An 11,479-nucleotide genomic window follows, 5' to 3' on the forward strand; every position below is an offset into this window, starting at 1 on the left:
AACTTCTGCAGTGGGAAATTGATCAAACATGCAAGATACATTGATAATTACTGTTGATTGGAATGTAAAAGTTGGGAACAAAGAAGAAGGATCTGTATTTGGAAAACAGGCCTTGGTGATAGAAACAACACCAGAAATCAAGTGACAGAATTTTGTAAGATCAACGACTTATTCATTGCAAATACCTTTTTTCGACAACATAAACGGTGACTGTGCATGTGGACCTCACCAGATAGAATACACTGGAATCAAATAATTTACATCTGTGAAAAGAGATGATGAAAAAGCTCAATATCATCAGTCAGAATAAGGCCAGGGGCCAACTGCGGAGCAGGCCAGCAGTTGCTCATATGCAAGTTCAAGTTGAAGCTGAAGAAAGTTAAAACAATTCCATGAGAGCCAAAATATGACCTTAAGTATATCCCACCTGAATTTGGAGACCATCTCAAGAAGAGATATGATGCATTGAACACTAATGACCGAAAACCGGACGAGTTGTGGAATGATGTCAAGGACATCATACATGAAGAAACCAAAAGGTCATTAAAAAGACAGGAAAGAAAGAAAAGATAAAAGTGGATGTCAGAAGAGACTTTGAAACTTGCTCTTGAACATAGACTAGCTAAAACAAGTGGAAGAAATGACAAAGGAAAAGAGCTGAACAAAAGACTTCAAAGGGCAGCTAGAGAAGACAAAGTAAAGTATTATAATGAAATGTGCAAAGGCCTGGAGTTAGAAAACCAGAAAGAAAGAAAGAACATGCTTGGCATTTTTCAAGGTTAAAGAACTGAAGAAAAACTTCAAGCCTTGAGTTGCAATTTTGAAGGATCCTGTGGGCAAAAGATTGAACGATGCAGGAAGCACCAAGAAGGTGGAAGGAATACACAGAGTCACTGTACCAAAAAGAATTGGTTGACTTTCAACCATTTCAGTAGGTAGCATATGATCAAGAACCATTTGTACTGAAGGAAGAAGTCCACGGAAACCAAAAACAAACCAAACCCAGTGCTGTTGAGTCCATTCCGACTCATAGAAGTCCAAAGTGCATTGGTGAAAAACAAGGCTCTAGGAATTGGCAGAATACCAATAGAGATGTTTGAACAAATGGATGCAGTGCTGAAGGTGCTCACTCCTCTATGCCAAAAAATTTAGAAGACAGCTACCTGGCCCACTATCTGGATGACATCCATATTTGTGCCCATTCCAAAAAAGGTGATCCAATAGAATGCAGAAATTATAGAACAATATTGTTAATATCATGTGCAAGTAAAATTTTGCTGACGATAATTAAAAAATGATTGCAGCAGTACATCGACAGGGAACTGCCAGAAATTCAAGCCGGATGTAGAAGAGAACATGCAACGAGGGATATCATTGGTGATGTCAAATGGATCTTGGCTGAAAGCACAGAATACCAGAAAGATGTTTACCTGTGTTTTATTAACTGTGCAAAGGCATTTGCATTTGACTTTGTGGATCATAACAAATTATGGATAACAATATGAAGGATGGGAATTCCAGAACACTTAATTGTGCTTGTGAGGAACCTGTGCATAGATCAAGAGGCAGTCATTTGAACAGAACAAAGATATACTTTGTGGTTTACAATCAGGAAAGGTTTGCTTCAGGGTTGTATTGTTTCACCATACTTATTCAATCTGTATGCCAAACAAATAATCCGAAAAGCTGGACTATATGAAGAAGAACGGGGCATCAGGATTGGAGGAAGACTCACTAACAACCTGTGATATGCAGATGACACAGCCTTGGTTGCTGAAGGTGAAGAGGACTTGAAGCACTTATTGATGAAGATGAAAGACCACAGCCTTCAGTATGGATTGCACCTCAACATTAAGAAAACAAAAATCCTCACAACTGGACCAATGAGCAACATCAGGATAAACGGAGAAAAGATAGAAGTTGTCAAGGATTTCGTTTTACTTGGATCCACAATCAACAGCCATGGAAGCAGCAGTTAAGAAATCAAAAGATGCATTTCGTTGGGCAAACCTGCTGCACAAGACCTCTTTAAAGTGTTCAAATGCAAAGATGCCACTTTGAGGACTAAGGGGTGAGTGATCCAAACCGTGATATTTTCAATTGCCTCATATGTATGCAAAAGCTGGACTGTGAATAAGAAGACCGAAGAAGAATTGATGCCTTTGAATATACCTTGGACTGCCAGAAGAATGAGCAAGTCTGTCTTGGAAGAAGTACAACTGGAGTGCCCCTTGGAAGTGAGGATGGCCAGACTTTGGCTCACATACTTTGGACATTTTATCAGGGGGACCAGTCCCTGGAGAGGGACATCATGCTTGGTAAGGTAGAGGGTCAAAAAAAAGAGGAAGTCCCTCGCTGAGATGGATTGACACAGTGGCTGCATCAAAGGGCTCAAACATAGCAAGGATTGTGAGGATGGTGCGAGATGGTGTAATGTTTTGTTCTGCTGTACATAAGGTTGGAATCGACTTGATGGTACGTAACAACACCACACTAAAAAATTATTCATTGCTTATCTGAAGTTCAAATTTAACGGGGCATCCCGAGTTTTTATTTGCTACCTCTGGCCTCCTGCGGTTGGATTAATCACTTTTGTGTGGCCTTTCTCTCCATGGTTTTGTAACTCCCACCCAGGTGATTGGGCGAGACTGTCCAGATAGGGGAATTGTGGCCACCAAGAGGACTGGTTAGTTTTGCATCCTGCTAGGCTTAAAAGAGAGCCAATTCCTGAGTAGGAGGAAGATCCCACCGCCACCAAGAAGGATGGCCAAGAGTGGAGCATGTCCTTTGGACCTGGGATCCCTGCGTTGAGAAGCTCATGGAACTGGGAAAACAAGAGAGATAAAGCTGTAACAGTGAAGACCGCGAGAAGCGGTGGCAGAGAAATGGCAGCATGAGAGACCAGCAGGAGAGACTGCCAAGAGACCTGCACAGTAGACTTCCCCTTGCCTTTGAGCTGAGGATCACTGGTGGAGTAGGGCACCTCCAGACACTTATTTGCAGGGGCTGAAAGAGCTTTGTAACACTTGAACTAGACAGAGGCCGAGGAGCAAGAGAGAGGTCTGTCTTCGAACACGTCTGTGAAGAGGCTGTCCTGGTGGAAGAACTGTGTCCTGAGCATTCCTGAACTTGAATTGTAACCTGTTACTTCCCTTACAAGCCCCATAATCATGAGTATTGTCTGTGAGTTCTTGCGGCCATTGCCATGAATTTTTGCACCCAGCAGAGAGGTAGAGAGTGCCATGGTAGGGATGGTTGATGTCAGAATTGGTAAACGTGGTGAAGAGAGGAGGCATGTCTGACTTCCGCCTCATGGGAATCAGCCTTGGGCTGTTGATCTTGATTCTCCTTCCAACTGGTAAAGTAGGAGAAGGTCAGATGCTGCTGCCACCAGGCCGTTTTTACACTACCCCAACTGGGACCGAATGATAACTCCTCAGAGAAGAGGTAAGCAACCTTTCTGGGACCTTCTGCAGCAGGGCTGAACTGAATCCCCACTCCTCCTCTATAATTCAGGAGGAAAAAGTACCTATAATCTTTTTATTATTGTCACTGAATCCGGATTGGGATTTAGTGCTTGCTTGCCATTCATAGCCTCTTCTTCATTCCTTTCATGAGCTCCAATAACCCTGTTAAGAGGAGATAGGAAAAAAAATTCCTTAGCTAAAGAAAAGAAGGGAAAATTTGTAGGCGCTCAAGAATTAAATTCTCTCGTTGCTATCTGCTCTCTTAGTATTTCTGTGACTTGTTTTCAGCCAAGATGTAGAAGGGCTGAGTCACCCAGAGGAAGAGCCATCCTGCCTCTGCTGAGACAGCCACCCAGAGAAGCTGGAGTCACCACTGCATGAGAGCCTCACCCAGGTGGCCTTGGGTGGTAGAGGAGACACCAACAATAGTGCAGGGATAAGCTAGAGGCCTCTGGGACTCCCTATTTCTAGACCTTGCCATCCTACTTGTGATGGTTAATGTTACATGTCAGCTTGGCTAGGCTATGATTCTCAGTGGTTTGGCAGACACTGGACTGGGTGCTCTTCCATAATGTAATATAGTATAATCACTTTCCATGATGTGATCTAGTATGGTCAGCCAATCAGTTGAAAGAGGAGTTTCCTTGGGGGTGTGCCCTGCCTCCAGTATATGAATAGATGTTATGACAAAGCTCACTCTCTGTCAGCCCTGCACGCTTCTCATTGTCTGACCTCCAGTTCTTGGGATGTGAGCCAACAGAGGTCTGCAGCCTGCCACTTGACCCACAGATCTGGGACTTGCCAGCCTCCACAATTACATGAGCTATTTCCTTGAAGTAAATATCTCTCTACATATTTATGTGTACATTTCATTGGTTTTGCACCTCTAGAGAACCCAGACTAAGACATGTTCCAACCTTGCATCTCCCAAATCTCCAATTCAGAGCTTCTGCCTTTGGGACTTAACTTTTTACCGTTAATGCTGTGCACCCATCTATTGTACTGGTGGTACTGGTTTTCCCTGTTGTTTGTGACTTTGGGACCTTGGCCCCTATTTATTGACCTATCTCAGTTCATCAGTTCTCGGGGCGGGGGGGTTGGGGCAGGGAGGCATTCCAATCTTCTTTCTCAGCCATTCGGTAATAGCACAATCCTTTGATATTTGACCCTGTCTACCTCACCAATTCCCAGTTTGGTTTGTCTACATTAATTACCTTTCTATACTCATCCTCCCAGAATATCAAGAGTAGCTGGAGAAAGTCTTGGAAAATACAAAGTTCATGCTCTCTAACTTCAACTGGACCCTAGTGTTATTTGGCAACTTGTTTACTTCCATCTTTTGTTAACACCCCTGTGAGTTTGCCTACAGTGTCTATTCAGCTTATGTAGAAGTTTGAAGATAAAGTCCAGCTATTGGTGCTGGGTTTCAGCAATTCACAAGAGGGAAGAGGTTTCCGTACTAATGGAATTAACATTCCAGTGTAGGGAGGCAGACAATAAACAAGTTAGTTAATAGATAAGATACTTTCAGATGATAAGTGGAAAGTGCTGTAAGTAAAATAAAACACAGTGATATGATAGTAGAACATCTCCTGTGGGGAGAGGTTACTTTAACTTGGTTGGTCAAGGAAGGTCTTTCCAAGGAGGTGATTTTGAACTGAATGATGCAAAGGGTCAATCCTTGGAAGACCTAGAGGAAGAACCTTCCAGTGCAAAGGCTCTGAGACAGGAACAAGGTTGGTGTGCTCCAGGAACAGAGGGAGGGCCAGTGAGCATGGATGATGAAGGTGGGGGACAGCAGTAGGAAAAGATTTTGGAGAGGCTAAGCTAGGGCCAGATCTTGAAGGGCCATAAAGGCAAAGCCTCAGTGGGGAGCCACTGGAGGATTTTAAGCAGGGAAGTGACCTGGTCTGATTTCTTTTCTAAAAGATCACTCCATGGAATCTGACTTAGAGCGAGCAAGAATGGAAACAACCCCCACGTCCACCCCATTAGAGGCTGTTGTCGTATTCCAGGGAAGAGATGATGGTGGCTTGGACTTAGACAGGGGCAGTGGAAATGGACAGACATAGAACATACTTTGGACTGAAATCAACAGGAATTGCTGATAGATTGGGTCTGGAGGACGAGGAGAAGAGAGGGATCAGGGTTACTCTTGAATTTTGGCTTGAGTTACTAAGTCCATTTACAGAGGTAAGGAGGGGAGTAACAAGAGTTCCATTTTGGACGAGTAGATCGTAGGTCTTTGTTAGACTTTCAAATGGAGATGGCACCTGCTGCTTCTGCTTCCTTTATAAGTCAGTTCTCATCCCCGTAATTTCATTAAAATTCCCTTCTCAAAGTTCCCTGTGACTTCTTGAACGTCATATCCAATGAAGTTGTTTAATTGCCATCCGCCTGGACCCTCTAGGCAGTGTTGTTTTTTTTTTTTAATTAAATTTATTAAGCTTCAAGTGAACGTTTACAAATCCAATCAGTCTGCCACATATAAGTTTACATACATCTTACTCCGTACTCCCACCTGCTCTTCCCCTATTGAGTCAGCCCTTTCAGTCTCTCCTTTCGTGACAATTTTGCCAGCTTCCCTCTCTCTCTATCCTCCCATCCCCCCTCCAGACAAGAGCTGCCAACACTCTCAAGTGTCCACCTGATATAATTAGCTCACTCTTCACCAGCATCTCTCTCCCACCCGCTGACCAGTCCCTTTCATGTCTGATGAGTTGTCTTCGGGGATGGTTTCTGTCCTGTGCCGACAGAAGGTCTGGGGAGCATGGCCGCCGGGATTCCTCTAGTCTCAGTCAGACCATTAAGTACGGTCTTTTTATGAGAATTTGGGGTCTGTATCCCACTGATCTCCTGCTCCCTCAGGAGTTCTCTGTTGTGCTCCCTGTCAGGGCAGTCATCGATTGTGGCCAGGCACCAACTAGTTCTTCTGGTCTCAGGACGCTGTAGGTCTCTGGTTCATGTGGCCCTTTCTGTCTCTTGGGCTCCCAGTTGTCGTGTGACCTTGGTGTTCTTCATTTTCCTTTGCTCCAGGTGGGTTGAGACCAATTGATGCATCTTAGATGGCCGCTTGTTAGCATTTAAGACCCCAGATGCCACATTTCAAAGTGGGATGCAGAATGTTTTCATAATAGAAATATTTTGCCAATTGACTAAGAAGTCCCCTCAAACCATGTTCCCCAGACCCCCGCCCCTGCTCCACTGACCTTTGAAGCATTCATTTTATCCCGGAAACTTCTTTGCTTTTGGTCCAGTCCAATTGAGCTGACCTTCCATGTATTGAGTGTTGTCTTTCCCTTCACCCAAAGCAGTTCTTATCTACTGATTAATCAATAAAAAACCCTCTCCCTCCCTCCCTCCCTCCCCTCTTCGTAACCACAAAAGTATGTGTTCTTCTCAGTTTTTACTATTTCTCAAGATCTTATAATAGTGGTCTTATACAATATTTGTCCTTTTGCCTCTGACTAATTTCGCTCAGCATAATGCCTTCCAGGTTCCTCCATGTTATGAAATGTTTCACAGATTCGTCACTGTTCTTTATCAATGCGTAGTATTCCATTATGTGAATATACCACAATTTATTTACCCATTCATCCGTTGATGGACACCTTGGTTGCTTCCAACTTTTTGCTACTGTAAACAGAGCTGCAATAAACATGGGTGTGCGATAAACATCTATTTGTGTGAAGGCTCTTGTATCTCTGGGGTATATTCCGAGGAGTGGGATTTCTGGGTTGTATGGTAGTTCTATTTCTAACTGTTTAAGATAACGCCAGATAGATTTCCAAAGTGGTTGTACCATTTTACATTCCCACCAGCAGTGTATGAGAGTTCCAATCTCTCCGCAGCCTCTCCAACATTTATTATTTTGTGTTTTTTGGATTAATGCCAGCCTTGTTGGTGTGAGATGAAATCTCATCGTAGTTTTAATTTGTATTTCTCTAATGGCTAATGATCGAGAGCATTTTCTCATGTATCTGTTGGCTGCCTGAATATCTTCTTTAGTGAAATGTGTGTTCATATCCTTTGCCCACTTCTTGATTGGGTTGTTTGTCTTTTTGTGGTTGAGTTTTGACAGAATCATGTAGATTTTAGAGATCAGGTGCTGGTCTGAGATGTCATAGCTGAAAATTCTTTCCCAATCTGTAGGTGGTCTTTTTACTCTTTTGGTGAAGTCTTTAGATGAGCATAGATGGTTGATTTTTAGGAGCTCCCAGTTATCTGGTTTCTCTTCATCATTTTTGGTAATGTTTTGTATTCTGTTTATGCCTTGTATTAGGGCTTCTAGAGTTGTCCCTATTTTTTCTTCCATGATCTTTATCGTTTTAGTCTTTATGTTTAGGTCTTTGATCCACTTGGAGTTAGTTTTGGTGCATGGTGTGAGGTATGGGTCCTGTTTCATTTTTTTGCAAATGGATATCCAGTTATGCCAGCACCATTTGTTAAAAAGACTATCTTTTCCCCAATTAACTGACACTGGTCCTTTGTCAAATATCAGCTGCTCATACGTGGATGGATTTATATCTGGGTTCTCAATTCTGTTCCATTGGTCTATGTGCCTGTTACTGTACCAGTACCAGGCTGTTTTGACTACTGTGGCTGTATAATTGCTTCTGAAATCAGGTAGAGTGAGGCCTCCCACTTTCTTCTTCTTTTTCAGTAATGCTTTGCTTATCCGGGGCTTCTTTCCCTTCTATATGAAATTGGTGATTTGTTTCTCTATCCCCTTAAAATATGACATTGGAATTTGGATCGGAAGTGTGTTATATGTATGGATGGCTTTTGGTAGAATAGACATTTTTACTATGTTAAGTCTTCCTGTCCATGAGCAAGGTATGTTTTTCCACTTAAATATGTCCTTTTGAATTTCTTGTAGTAGAGCTTTGTAGTTTTCTTTGTATAGGTCTTTTACATCCTTGGTAAGATTTATTCCTAAGTATTTTATCTTCTTGGTGGCTACTGTGAATGGTATTGATTTGGTTATTTCCTCTTTGGTGTTCTTTTTGTTGATGTAGAGGAATCCAGGTGATTTTTGTATGTTTATTTTATAACCTGAGACTCTGCCAAACTCTTCTATTAGTTTCAGTAGTTTTCTGGAGGATTCCTTAGGGTTTTCTGTGTATAAGATCATGTCATCTGCAAATAGTGATAACTTTACTTCCTCCTTGCCAATCCGGATACCCTTTATTTCTTTGTCTAGCCTAATTGCCCTGGCTAGGACTTCAAGTAGGATGTTGAATAAGAGCGGTGATAAAGGGTGTCCTTGTCTGGTTCCCGTTCTCAAGGGAAATGCTTTCAGGTTCTCTCCGTTTAGAGTGATATTGGCTGTTGGCTTTGCATAGATGCCCTTTATTATGTTGAGGAATTTTCCTTCAATTCCTATTTTGGTAAGAGTTTTTATCATAAATGGGTGTTGGACTTTGTCAAATGCCTTTTCTGCATCAATTGATAAGATCATGTGGTTTTTATCTTTTGTTTTATTTATGTGATGGATTACATTAATGGTTTTTCTGATATTAAACCAGCCTTGCATACCTGGTATAAATCCCACTTGATCAGGGTGAATTATTTTTTTGATGTGTTGTTGGATTCTATTGGCTAGAATTTTGTTGAGGATTTTTGCATCAATGTTCATGAGGGATATAGGTCTATAATTTTCTTTTTTTGTAATGTCTTTACCTGGTTTTGGTATCAGGGAGATGGTGGCTTCATAGAATGAGTTGGGTAGTATTCCATCATTTTCTATGCTTTGAAATACCTTCACTAGTAGTGGTGTTAACTCTTCTCTGAAAGGTTGGTAGAACTCTGCAGTGAAGCCGTCCGGGCCAGGGCTTTTTTTTGTTGGAAGTTTTTTGATTACTGTTTCAATCTCTTTTTTTGTTATGGGTCTATTTAGTTGTTCTACTTCTGAATGTGTTAGTTTAGGTAGGTAGTGTTTTTCCAAGAATTCATCCATTTCTTCTAGGTTTTCAAATTTGTTAGAGTACAATTTTTCGTAGTAATCTGAAATGATTCTTTTAATTTCATTTGATTCTGTTGTGATGTGGTCCTTCTCGTTTCTTATTCGGGTTATTTGTTTCCTTTCCTGTATTTCTTTAGTCAGTCTGGCCAATGGTTTATCAATTTTGTTAATTTTTTCAAAGAACCAGCTTTTGGTTTTGTTAATTCTTTCAATTGTTTTTCTGTTCTCTAATTCATTTAGTTCAGCTCTAATTTTTATTATTTGTTTTCTTCTGGTGCCTGATGGGTTCTTTTGTTGCTCACTTTCTATTTGTTCAAGTTGTAGGGACAGTTCTCTGCTTTTGGCTCTTTCTTCTTTTTGTATGTGTGCATTTATCGATATAAATTGGCCTCTGAGCACTGCTTTTGCTGTGTCCCAGAGGTTTTAATAGGAAGTATTTTCATTCTCGTTGCATTCTATGAATTTCCTTATTCCCTCCTTGATGTCTTCTATAACCCAGTCTTTTTTCAGGAGGGTATTGTTCATTTTCCAAGTATTTGATTTCTTTTCCCTAGTTTTTCTGTTATTGATTTCTAGTTTTATTGCCTTGTGGTCTGAGAAGATGCTTTGTAATATTTCGATGTTTTGGACTCTGCAAAGGTTTGTTTTATGACCTAATATGTGGTCTATTCTAGAGAATATTCCATGTGCGCTAGAAAAAAAAGTATACTTTGCAGCAGTTGGGTGGAGAGTTCTGTATAAGTCAATGAGGTCAAGTTGGTTGATTGTTGTAAGTAGGTCTTCCGTGTCTCTATTGAGCTTCTTGCTGGATGTCCTGTCCTTCTCCGAGAGTGGTGTGTTGAAGTCTCCTACTATAATTGTGGAGGTATCTATCTCACTTTTCAATTCTGTTAAAATTTGATTTATGTATCTTGCAGCCCTGTCATTGGGTACATAAATATTTAATATGGTTATGTCTTCCTGATCAATTGTCCCTTTTATCATTATATAGTGTCCTTCTTTATCCTTTGTGGTGGATTTAAGTCTAAAGTCTATTTTGTCAGAAATTAATATTGCTACTCCTCTTCTTTTTTGCTTATTGTTTGCTTGATATTTTTTTTTCCATCCTTTGAGTTTTAGTTTGTTTGTGTCTCTAAGTCTAAGGTGTGCCTCTTGTAGGCAGCATATAGATGGATCGTGTTTCTTTATCCAGTCCGTGACTCTCTGTCTCTTTATTGGTGCATTTAGTCCATTTACATTCAGCGTAATTATGGATAAATAAGTTTTTAGTGTTCTCATTTTGATGCCTTTTCATGTGTGTTGTTGGCAATTTCATTTTTCCATGTACTTTTTTGTGCTGAGACGTTTTTCTTAGTAAATTGTGAGATCCTCATTTTCATAGTGTTTGACTTTATGTTAGTTGAGTCGTTACGTTTTTCTTGGCTTTTATCTTGAGTTATGGAGTTGTTATACCTTTTTGTGGTTACCTTATTATTTACCCCTATTTTTCTAAGTAAAAACCTAACTTGTGTCGTTCTATATCGTCTAGGCAGTGTTTGACAATGTCACTGCCTTCTCCTTCATTATAACCTCTCCATTCTTGACTGACATGACATGATATCATCCTTTTTCTTTCTTAACTTTCATATTTCTCCGTATCTGCCTCTCCCACCTTTTTCTTCTTCCTATCTAGCATTCAAGATCCTTTATGACCTGAGTTCACATATCCTTATAGCCTTATACCCCCAGCTCTTCTAAATGGATCTGTGGTTCTAGCCAGAAAGATACATTTATTAATCATACATAAAATAATGTAAAAATAAAATTTAATGTAATAAATAAATACATTTATTTATTACATTCCTTGAATTTCTTTGTTCTTCATTCTTTGCTGAATCTCTGAGCTTCCATCTAAGATCATTGAACTTCAGTTTGAAAATACACTGTTAAATTTCTTTTAATTTGGGCCTCCTGTTGATGAAGTCTCTAAGTTTTTGTTTATCTGAAAATGTCCTTATCTTGCCTTCATTAATAAAGGATACTTTTTCAGGGTAGAAAAATTTAGTTT

Source organism: Elephas maximus, chromosome 3, assembly GCF_024166365.1.
Source record: "Elephas maximus indicus isolate mEleMax1 chromosome 3, mEleMax1 primary haplotype, whole genome shotgun sequence".
Taxonomy (NCBI): Eukaryota; Metazoa; Chordata; class Mammalia; order Proboscidea; family Elephantidae; genus Elephas; species Elephas maximus.